General features: G+C 38.3%; 1 pseudogene; it reads left to right on the forward strand.

Annotated features, from left to right (window-relative positions):
- Positions 1–4,375: 4,375 nt before the first annotated feature.
- Positions 4,376–4,984, forward strand: LOC118847095 (annotated as a pseudogene).
- Positions 4,985–12,278: the final 7,294 nt, after the last annotated feature.

Below are 12,278 nucleotides of genomic sequence, written 5' to 3' on the forward strand. Positions count from 1 at the left end.
CCAGATTCAACACTCTATCCACTATACTTCCTAACTGTGAAGCACTGAGTTAGGCTGTGAAGATGCAGAGATATAAATGAAACTGTGCCTAATCTCAAGTCACATTCTGCTGAAGCAACTCAACATGGAGCCAAATAAAGTATAATATGAGGTAAATTGAAGGAGGAGTGAGCAGTAATCACTACTAGGAATCAAAAAAGTTTGAAGGAGAAATGATACTGAACTTGGATTGAAGAAATACAAGGCTTCTTCAGGTAGGAATGAGTGCATTGCAGCAAGAACCTCCCTTTGTATTTAATGCAAAACGTAAGAGACATATCTGGCAATATTTCTGTCACAAAATTGCTTTCCGCCATAATCAGAAGCTGAGAAAACGTCCTTCCAGGTAGGAAGAGAATTCTAGGCATGAGTAATTTTATTAAAAGAGTGCTTCAAAGGTGATTATACTCTCCTAGGTAAGAAATTTCACCCTTTATTCATTTGTAAAATATAGCCTAGAATATCAGTTTCCAAATTACTGTGGAATAATAGATTCACACTAATGGAGATCAACAGGAGTAGTGAAAATAGGGACAGTCTAAAATGTCATATAATCCAGAAACTATTTGTATCCAGCTTTAGAAGACATTTTGTATGTGGCTATGCATCATCATGATGCTCAAGAATCCATTTCAGGCAAATAAAGTGGCCACACCATGAATACTTCGGTGGTGGAATCCAGTATTTATCCAAAACATATTCTACTCTTAGAACAGAACCTATTTTCTCAGACTAAGGCAAGATTTGTTCTCTCTCAAACCTTTTCAAGGAAGACAGTTAAAATGCTGAGGTTTCAAGTGTCTATTCCCACAAAATAAATAGAGAATACAGACATCAACAAAGCTCTCATAACTTAGATTGACTGTTGACTATTGGCATCAAGTTCTTCATAACAGCTTTAGGTGTCTCACCAATATCTCAAACTCCATATGCCCAAAACTGAATTAATGGCCTTCCTACCCTGAACCTGCTCCTCATTTCAATTCCCCTTTTCCTGGTGAAAGTATCACCATCCTCCTGGTCGTCTACCCTTAAAACCTCTGACCCTCTTTAAGTCACCCATCTCCTGTACCAACTACATCTCATCAATTTCTAACTCCTGTCCATTTCACCTCCGTATGGATTTCACATCCATCCCTTTCTTTCCATTCATGTGGCCACCATCTTAATTCAACATGAACAATATATCAGCTTCCGGACTAGCTGCCATGCCTTCAATCTCTCCTATGTGCAATCCATCTTTCAGCTGCCAAAATAATCTTGCCCAGTGATGTTCAGATCATTTCCCAACTCAAAAACCTTTAGGGGCTCCCTTTTGCTTACAGGATAAAAACCAAACAACCTGGTATTTAGTATTCTCCACAGGCAGGCTCTAACCTACCTCTCCAATTTTATGTAATATTACTCCTTTCTTTCCCACATCAGCTTCTGCCATCTTTTACCTTCATGCAGTCCTGGAAAGCCATCCCACAAACCTGGAATGTACTTCCCTCTCATCTCTACTTGCTCAGCTACTTTTCTTTTGAGATTTAGTTCAGGTGCTTCCTCCTCAATGAAGCCTTCGTTGTTTCTCACAGCAAAAAAAAAAAAAAAAAAAAAAATTTTCCTCCCCTCTAAGATTTCTGGAGCATTTGAATGTCCTCTTTCCTCTTATTCCATCTGACCTCATCTAACTGTTGTATTCCCTACTAGAAGATGAGATTATTAGGGACAAAAACTGTTATTTTGCATTTGCACCTAGGGTAATTACTTGGACATATAAAAACGCTTATTGAAGTGAATTAAAACTGGTAGATGACCTTTTAGACCATTTAGCTGAGAGGCATAAGGTCTAGTGGGAAAAATATTAAACTTAGAAGAACGACTGAGTTTTCAATCGTTCCTTAGATACTTACCAGCTCAGTGATCTTGGGCAAGTCACTTAACTACTCAATGGTCTTCAGGACCCTAAACTCAAGAGCCTTGGGAGTAACTGTGCTTCCAGTCTAGTGCGCTCAACTATATAGCAATTCCTGTGGAGATACAACCCAACAACTGTCCCTGACACAGCTACAGAAGACCTAGAAAAGAAAATTCTTGCCACCAAAGTCCTTGGCATTGTTCAACATCAGAAAATTATATGATTTTATCAGTGGAAGCGACACTAAAGGAGAGCCATTATCATCTGCATATGAGGAAATTGAGGCTCAGAGACACTGGGTGACTTAACCAGGGTCACATGGCTAGCAAGTATTAGACTTAGGTCCCCTCGCAATAACTCTTAAGACTTTTTTCCTCTGGGGGCAGCTAGGTGGCTCAGTGAGTAGAGCACTGGCCCTGGAGTCAGGAGAACCTGAGTTCAAATCCGACCTCAGACACTTGACACATTTACTAACTGTGTGACCTTGGGCAAGTCACGTAACCCCAATTGCCCTGCCCCCCCCAAAAAATCTAAAGACTTTTTCCTCTGAACCATAACCAGTACACAGAGAGGTAGGTACACAAATGTTTCCAAGCTCCTAACCAAGTATAATACATGAAGATACCACGTGGCTCCTTCCCTGGCCAATGTGGAATGATGGATAAGTTTATGGTATGAAGCCCCTTATGAACCAACCCTAAGTGCCCAAAGAAAGTTAGACTGTTTGTCCATTTCGTACTTTTGTGATAAGCAGCAGAGGAAACTGATTAAATTGGTAACCAAAGATAATAGGAGTTTGGGGATATTTGAACTGTCCAATCATCCCAGGGAATCTGTCTATCTATCTATTGATCAATAGATAGATATAGATCAGTAGGTATATATATCCACATAGATAGATATGTTCAGAGAGAGAGAGAAAGAGAGAGAGAGAGAGACAGACAGACAGACAGACAGACAGAGACAGAGACAGAGACAGAGATTGAATAATCAGCCTCTGGAGTACACTGGAGAGGAAGACCCATTGACAGTAGAAGACTCCAAGTAATGTCTTCTTTGACATATTGAGATTTGCAGGAGGTCCTCTATCACTGATGAAGTCTTCTTTGGACATGCATTTATTATTCATATGTTGGATAAAGGACTTACAAGTATCTATGTCCTTTTTCTCAGGTAATTTCTTCGCCATCGGATAAATGTCAGGTTAAGATGGACCAGTCATCTTAAGAAGCTTTCATGGGTGACTTTTTAAAATTTTAGCTGACAAGTTTTAGGAACAGATGATTTAAAGCTGTGAGGAACCTTAGAGATCAGGACCAGAGAGGTCAAGGGACTTAACCTAGGGCTTCACTGAGCTGTAACAGACCTGTATGAACCCATTTCTTCTGATCCCAAGTGCAATACACTTTTCAAAGCACTGTACAACTTCTACATTTAAGTTATAAAGAATGGCAGAGGTAGAGGTAAAAGCACAGTCCAAAGAAAATATAGTTTTGTATCAGATTCAGGCTGTACCACTGCACAAACTAAAAATATCCCTGTCCAACCTATGACTCATGACATCTCAATGAGGAATTCCCCCTATCAAACCAGATTTTTGCTCTTATGGTTCAGTCACTGTTTCAGTTGTGTCCAAATCTTCATGACCCATTTAAGGTTCCCTTGGCAAAGATACTGGAGTGGATTGCAATTTCCTTCTCCCCCTCATTTTACAGATTAGGAAACTGAGGTAAACAGGGTTAAGTGACTTGCCCAGGGTCACACAGCTATTACGTGTCTGAGGCTAGATTTGAAATCAAGACGATGAGTCTTCCTGACTCGAGGTCTGGCACTCTATCCACTGCATCACCTAGCTGCCCTTGAGCGACTTTCATGGTCTAAATCTTATAATCTCAGAGATTTGTCTAGAGCACTGAGGGGTAAAGTGATGTGTCAGAGGTAGAAAATGAATCCTGATCCTCCTTACTCCAAGGTTAATTTGCTATCTAGTATGCCACAAAGCCTCTTGTGATTATGATATGTATTAAATGAGAATTAATATGAAATGTTTAGTAATCATAAAATTCTACATAAATGTGTTTTTGCTACTATTGGTAATGATAATAGCAATAAATGTACCAACAAAGAGCCACCATTTCCCACATTCTAATCAATAGAATACTTTTTTTTGTTTGTTTCATGAGTGTTCATTGATCTCACTATCATTAGATGCTATAATAATGCCACACTCACCCACCCTCTTTTGTGATGTCAATTTGTTTGGTTTGACTCATTTTCTAGTGTTTTTCACATTATGCATGCTACCAATGGGAAAATAATTTTAAGCTAATATAACATTTTGATTCTCCCCAATCATAAAATCAAAGATGACTTAGATGAGAAATTGATCATGAACGAGAAAACCAAAAATACAAGCATCTGTCAAAGTTTATTAAAATGAGAAATGCCTACAATATAGAGGAAGCACTGGAGAAACTTATGGGGCCTGATGTGCAAAGATGAGCCACTATGGACCTGGAAGAACATATTGCATCAGCTACTATAACCTTTACTCAGATCTGTGTAGGTCGGGGGAAGGGAGATGCCATAAGGGAAGCCCAGTCAAACCAGTATGATCCCTATAGAAGAGATTCAGTGACCCTGGGCAGGACACCTTCTCTACCTGCACATCTGCAGTACCCACAAGAACATCTTATCATTTCAGAGACGGGCTCAGACACCTCCCAAATAGCATGGAAGCCAATGATGAAGAGGAGAGTGCATTGTAGGAAGCCAGATGGTGGAGAACTAGTGAGTTTGTTAGGGTCCAGTATAGAAAATGACATGGAGCTCTGGGACTTGAGGCAAAAACAATGAATATGCAGCCCAGACAGTAAGGCTGAGGTTGAAGGTTTGGATAGTTCAGGAAAGTTTAACCCACAACATTCAAACCCTGACATTTCTCAGGAAGAAGAAGAAACCATCTGCTACCTAAAAAGAGAAGTGATGGAACCTCCAGCTTATGAACAAGATCTGATTGTTTCTAACAAAAACAATGAGAAATGAGTAGCCAAGTAGCTGCATAAAGCAGAAAAAACAAGAGCTACAGACACATTTTCCTCAGTATGAAAAAGAGCTTCCTAACATACTATCTGTTTGCACCCCCAACATAATGCCATGCAAACTTTAGGTGCTTGATAAATGCTTATTTGGTTGAACCCTAGGTCTAGCCACGGAACTGTCTCAAAAGGACTGGAAGTCTTTTAGAAGAGGCTAGGTGGCCATTTGTCAGGTAGGAACATTGTAAAAAGAATTCCCATTCAAGTAAATATTTAAACTAGGTGACCTCTAAGAGCCCTTCATACTCCAAGATTCAGAGATTCAAAGAGTATCCATTTAAAAAATAAATCACTATTAAGCAGATAGCCCAATTTATCTTGTCCTTAGGTATGTGGCAGAAAGGTTAGAATTTATTATTTTGATTTACCTTATTTTAATAGAATTAAATCTAGATCTAAAGATCATGCACGCACACACACACATGTACACACACACACACACACATAGTTAATCACTCAGATTTGGAACCTCTGCCCTAGTTCTAAGTTGGTGAATGAGTAGATGAATGCACACTCACCTGGCCCAGCACATGAAGCCAGTTCCAAGCCAAGACTTCACATCCCACCCAACTTCCAGCAGTACACCTGGACACTTTGACCATATGTCCTGCCCATTCATTTACCAACATTTTGCTCACTTTCCGCTTCTGGACCTAGGTATAATAATCAAATCAATACTAGCTTCTCAAAAGGTTGTATCGATGAAGTGCTCTGTGAATCAACGGACTGACTACTATAAGGGACAACTAACCAGCAATGTGATTCCTCATACCAAAAGAGAAGTGGAAGGAGAGAGGACTGGTAATTCACAAGAGACAATATGAAAAAAGGAGCCAGCAATAAATCTACGTACCAAATATCTACGTACAAATGCACAAAGTATGCGTGATAAAGAAAAGATAAATAACAGGATAAATGCAAAAGTAAAACATGGTCCTTTAAGAAAGAAATCAGAAAAATTAAACCACAAATTAACTGACAGTGACAATGAATGCTTTCAACAAAAAGCCTTTTTGTTTTGTTTTGTTTTGTTTTTTTGTTTTTACCTATTTTGGAGGCCAGAGGAGAATGAAAGAAGAAATTAGAGCATTGCAATCATAACTCCACCTCACTTAAATCCAATTTGCTTGCAAGTCAAGACATCACCCTCCTAATGACATTGGTCCTCTTTAAAAACAAAGGATGAGCAATAGCAACAGATATGATAATGATAGATTATGAGGGAAGGGTGAACTGTTCAACTCTTAATCTGATTCTCATTTCATTTTCCCAAAAAAAGGATCTTTGAACTATCAAAGGGACAAAAATGATGAATACATGGTTGATAACCAGGACACGTGAGATTATAAGATCTAGCTGTATCTAGCTATCATCGATGATTTCAAGTTGCCACAATCTGGTGAACTCCAAAATAACCACTTAGCATTTATGTTGCACTTTAAGTTTGCAAAGTATTATCTCATTTGATTCTCACTACAATCCTGGGAGGTGGGTGCTTTTTAAATATTCACTATACAGATGAGGAAACTGAGTCAGACAAAGGTTAAGTAACTTGCCCAGGGTCACATAGCTATTGAGCGTCTGAGGCTAGATGTGAACTAGGGTATTTTTGGACCTAGGTGTAGAGCTCTATTCATGGGATCACCTAGCTGCCTACATCAGAGGGTAAAGAGAGAATTGGAAGTTGTGATTGCTGAATTGCTGTCAGTATGAAGGCTCTTAGAGAACAGGAAAGATGACAGGGAGCAGAAAGAAGGCAAATATCCATATCCTTCAAAAAGGAAAGGAGGCAGGATCTCCAAACTTTAGACCCATAAGTTTGTCTTCTTCTTCAGAAATTCTAGAACATGCTACTAAAGGAATAATTTGTAGTCATTCAATAAAAGAAAACAGTGCAATGATGATCAGCTGTGAAAGACAAAGCTACCCTATCAATATGATACAAGACAATTTCAAAAGACTCACAAAGAAAAATGTTATCTACATCCAGAGAGAGAACTGATGAACTCTGAGAAGCAATTGAAGTATATTTTCTCACTTTCTTTTTCTTGCTTTTTTTTGCATTGTGGCTAATATAGAAACACATTTTGCATGACTTCACGCAGATAATGCATTCCATATCATTTGTCTTCTCAATGGGTGGGGGAGGGGCTGGAGGGAAGGAGAGATTTGGAACTCAACTTTTCTTTTAAATGTGAAAAAAATAATAACAATCATAAACTTAAAAAATAAAAAGGGAAGCAGTGATTACTAACATTGAACTAAGCTTCATAAAGAATAAGTTATGCCAGATCACTCTCATTTCCTTTTCTGAAAGGGTAACTGGTATAGGTCAAGGGAATTCTACGGACATAGTTTGCTTCGATTTTATTAATGGAGTCGACAAGGTTCATTTTTCTGTTCTTGAGGGCAAGATGGAGAAATGAGGATCAGCTAAAAGTAGGGTTAGATAGATTCAGAACTGATTGAATGCCTGTCCTGAAAAGACTGAATGCTAACGGACCATTGGTTAGCTTCTGAGGTTTAGTACTCAAGGAGTCTTTATTGACCTTGTACTGTTCAATGTTCATCAGTGGCCTGGATAAAACCATAAAAGCATGCATATCCAACCTGCAGATCACAAGATGCTGGCCATGAAAGCTAATTACAATAAAAACCAAACCAGCTTTAAGGCTTCTAAAGTGGATTACATTTGTAGTCTCATTTTATTCTCACAGTAACCCTATGAGATAGGGGCTATTATTATTCTCATTTCACATATGGGGAAATTGAGGCTGAAAGAGGTTAAATAGCATGTCATAAAGCTAGTTAGTATCTGAGGCAGGATTTGAACACCGATCTTTCTGACTCCAAGTCCAATGCTCTATGCATTGTACCACCTGACTGCCTAATGAGTTGAAATGAAAAAAGCTAGCATTTGGATGAATGAATCAGGACTCAAAAAGCTCTCCGAAGGCTAAATATTGAGCAGAACTGAATATGATGAGATTTAATAGGGATAAATATAGAACTTAGGCTTTAAAAATTAACTTTATGAATATAGCAATGGTGGAAGTGCAGAAAAGATTTAGGTCAAATATAAGAGCCTACTTAGTAAGATTTAGAGATATCAAAAGTTGGAGTGGTCTAAGCTGAGAGATAAGAAGCTATCCTCCATAGAAGTCTTCAGAGAAAACCCAGGAATGCTGTCAAGAGTATTCTTTCAGGTATAAGTTGGACTACAGGGCCTTTAAGGGTCTTTCCACATCTCAAAACCTGTAATTCTGTAATACTGGCTGACTGGTTGTAATAGTAATTAAGGTGGGACTTTTTGCTGTTGACCTTTAATGATTCTGGCCTTTATTTGAACGGGGCAAATAAAGCGGGATGTTTTTGTATTTCTCAGCACTGAAACAATTGGGAGTCATTGATTTGTATCTGATGTGATACTGGGGGTGGGGAACTTTTCTACACCCAGCCTGGGTGAGGTCAGGGCTCTCGGGGTCCTGAACAGGATATATAAGTGCAGAGGCTGGCGTTCTCTCTTGGAGCTCTGAGCCACATTAGGAGTGACACATGACTCTGGGTCAACCGTTGTAATGAGTTCCCTGGCTGAAGACTCAGATGTTGATAACCACAAATTGTATTTGGTCTGTAATTCAGGGCACTGGCTTTTTCCCCTGAACCAAGTAAATGATATTTGTATGCTAGATTAAAGTAAGATTGTTAACCCCTTAACGTTGCTTTCCTTAGATCCAAAGGACCTGGGCTTGCAGCATTCGGTGAGCTGGTTGTTGTTGGTTTTACACCCCCCACAGCAGCTGCTAGCCAGATTGTTGATACACTGGTGGGGAAGTAGTGGTTGATGATATTGGCCCTATGTAATAAATATAGGTCTCTGAATGCAACTAACAAGGTTATGAAGGAGAAAGCATGGTGGGCTTGAAATCAGAAGCCCTCAATTTGATTATCAGATTTACCACTTCCCAGCTGAGATTTTTGGCACATGGCATCCTCTCTGTAGACTTTGATCTTCTTTTTGGTAAGATGGAGACCATGACAATTGCACAACAATTTCCAGGAAAATATTTTGTGCTATGAAAATGTCAACTATTACCATTATAAGCATAGGCTTTTGACTATTATATCATAAATGCATTTTACTTAAGAGCCACATTCAGAGAAAAATTGCTAAAACTCAGCCAAAGGCTACAGAAAATCTTCACTTCCTAAGATGGCCTTTCTACCCTTGATATGTCTGAACTCATGTCTGAGTTCAGAGTGTAGAGTTCTTTCATTCCACACTGTCTAGAATTACTTTATTTCTCTGCCAAACCCAACAAGCTTATTTGTATTCATTATTCAAGAAATTGTTTAAATCCAGTTTTTCCTGTTAAAATTTTCATACCCAACGGGAAGGTATCATTACTATTCCCTAATTCCTACCCTACCTACTTGAATATGCAACTTACACATTTTACTCTTGACTGATACCTAGAAAGACTTATCTAAATAAGTGTTTCTGAATTGTGTAAATATTCTATGGTGTTGGACAATTAATTTGTATTCGTCATCATGTCAGTGGCCGATTTACTTATCTGACTGATGCACAGTTACTCGCTCCAAAAGATCAATCCTCCATGGACCAATTAGCTCTCCTCTATCTTAATGGCCATTTCACAACTGTTCTCTTCAGTCCAAAGGAGACAGAGAGGCAAAACCAAGGCCAAAACAAGATATCTATCCCTATTAGTCAAAACACAAGTTGAACTGTATTTTTGCAAATAAAATCTGGAGAATATATAGCCTTAGTTTGAATTTCAGATAAAACATACATCATAGTTCCAAAAATATAGCCAGATCATTAACAAAAATATACTTTCATTAAATATAACAAATATTAAATATTGAAGTAGAAAATTCCTATATAAAAGGAAAGAAATACCTGAAAAGGTACAACTTGGTACTTATATACCCAATTTTAATTTTATTCATTCACGTTGACTAGGGTATTTCTTTCTAACTCTGTCAGGATACCATGTGTCATTCAGAATTTCTTATGGTTTGTCTTCAGTTTTCAGGTTCTTAGTGTCAAATTACCTGGATGCTGCTCATCCCAGCTTTCTAGTTCCTTTTCCCCATCTCTGGCACTGGTCTTATATTCATCTTGGTTATAGTGACTCTTAGAGCTAATTAAAAGAATGTGCTTAGTTTGCCTTTCTAATAGTCCAATTCACATAGTAGGCTTGTACCATTCTTCCAGATCACCTACTTTTTCACCCATGTAGAAGAAAGAAGGAAGGAAAGAAGGAAGTAAGGAAGGAAGGAAAAGAAAGAAAGAGAGAGAGAGAAAGAAAGAAAGAAAGAAAGAAAGAAAGAAAGAAAGAAAGAAAGGAGGGAGGGAGGGAGGGAGGGAGGGAGGAAGGAAGGAAGGAAGGAAGGAAGGAAGGAAGGAAGGAAGGAAGGAAGGAAGAAAGGAAGGAAGGAAGGAAGGAAGGAAGGAAGAAGAAAGGAGGAGAAAAACACAACCTTCCTGGACAAGGAGAATGTTTGCTTAAGCAGGAAACCTTGTTCTTCACGTGATTCTGTTGAAAAGTCACTCTTTTTTTCACTTTGTTAGTCAAATAACTCATACAAGTAAATCATTATTCTGAGAACATAAAGCTCCCTGTGGCTAGCTTCTACAAGGAAATAGAACTAATTTTCCACTTTTCAATTAAATAAGTTTGAAAAATCTACATATTTTTCTTCCTTATCTTGCTATCCCTATCTTCCATCTTCTATCAAGCTGAGAACTACCAGTTCTGTATAACAAGAAATTCTGAAATTTACATAAAGTAACACTCCTGATCAAATCCTGAGTAACTGGCAACTTTTATAAACTGTCTCTGATAAAAGAAGGAAAAGAAATAGCAAAAAGACATTTCTTTTTTTTTTTTTTTGGAGTGGGGAAGGCAGGGCAATTGGGGTTAAGTGACTTGCCCAAGGTCATACAGCTAGTACACATGTCAAGTATCTGAGGCTGGATTTGAACTCAGGTCCTCCTGGCTGCCCCAAAAAAGACATTTCTAAAAGGGAATCTATCCCTTACCTAGAATATAGATTTTGATCAGTATTTATATTTTTGAAGGAAAAATCTTAAATGACTTTCATGACAGTCAAAGACAGCTTTCATTTAGCATGTCCTCTAGAGCACATGGCTTAGCAGCATACATGTATGGGTATTTAAATATTGCCAGTAATGGCACTAATTTTAAGCCATCAATATGGGGACACAAACACACACTGAGATAGATAGATAGATAGATAGATAGATAGATAGATAGATAGATAGATAGACAGATAAATATGTGATATATATGTTAGAAGTACTATAACATAAATGTCATAAGCACACAAGAAAAACCACAATTTGCCTATAATAAATTAAAACTCACTCTTTTTGTTTTCAAATTCTAACAAATTTATCTGTCTTGTTTTTCCATTTATAATAACTTCAGTTAACTAAGCATAATTTTTATTGCCTTACTAATATTTTCCAGCTCAGTTCCAGAAGCAATGGACAGAAAAGATCAGCAATTTCAACTTATTTTTCAGTCTCTATGTTATTGGTGTGGTTCTCCTTCCGCTGGTATGGGTAGAGACCCATAAACATCACCTCCTCTCGCATGATTCTTGTCCATTTCTTTCCATAAATCTTCCACTGAGGATTGACCCAATGGCATGGAGGCCTTCTTCTAGCTCTTTTAACATTTTTTGGTAACTATCAAAAGGGCACTCAAGTTAGCTGTTACCCCTTACTCTTGCTACATGGCCCTCTTCCTTTTCCAGTCATACGTATCCTTAGTTTTTTTAGGCCACTTCTTGCACATAAGTCATCACTGTTACAGCCTATAGAAGCCCATCATATGGCTTTCTGTTGGCCTCTGGATGACCAGTGTCATTCCCTAACTTGGAAACACTGCTCACCACGATACAGTGATTTGTTCTTGTCAAAGACCTAACACATGTCAGAAGCTGGCCTTGAACCCAGATCTTCTTGACTCCAAAGCCAGCACTGTGTCCACCATACCACATCACATAGTTTTTCTTTTATTCTTTTTACTTTTTTTTTTAGACTAGACCTGTGATTTCATTAATATAAGGGACTCCCAATGAGAAGAGGGATACCAATACAAAGCAGTATCTCTTTCATATCTTACAGTCTTAGGGAGCAGCCTGAGCCACTGAGAGGTTCAATGACCTACCCAGGATCAAATTGC

Source organism: Trichosurus vulpecula, chromosome 4 (assembly GCF_011100635.1).
Source record: "Trichosurus vulpecula isolate mTriVul1 chromosome 4, mTriVul1.pri, whole genome shotgun sequence".
NCBI classification, from domain to species: domain Eukaryota; kingdom Metazoa; phylum Chordata; class Mammalia; order Diprotodontia; family Phalangeridae; genus Trichosurus; species Trichosurus vulpecula.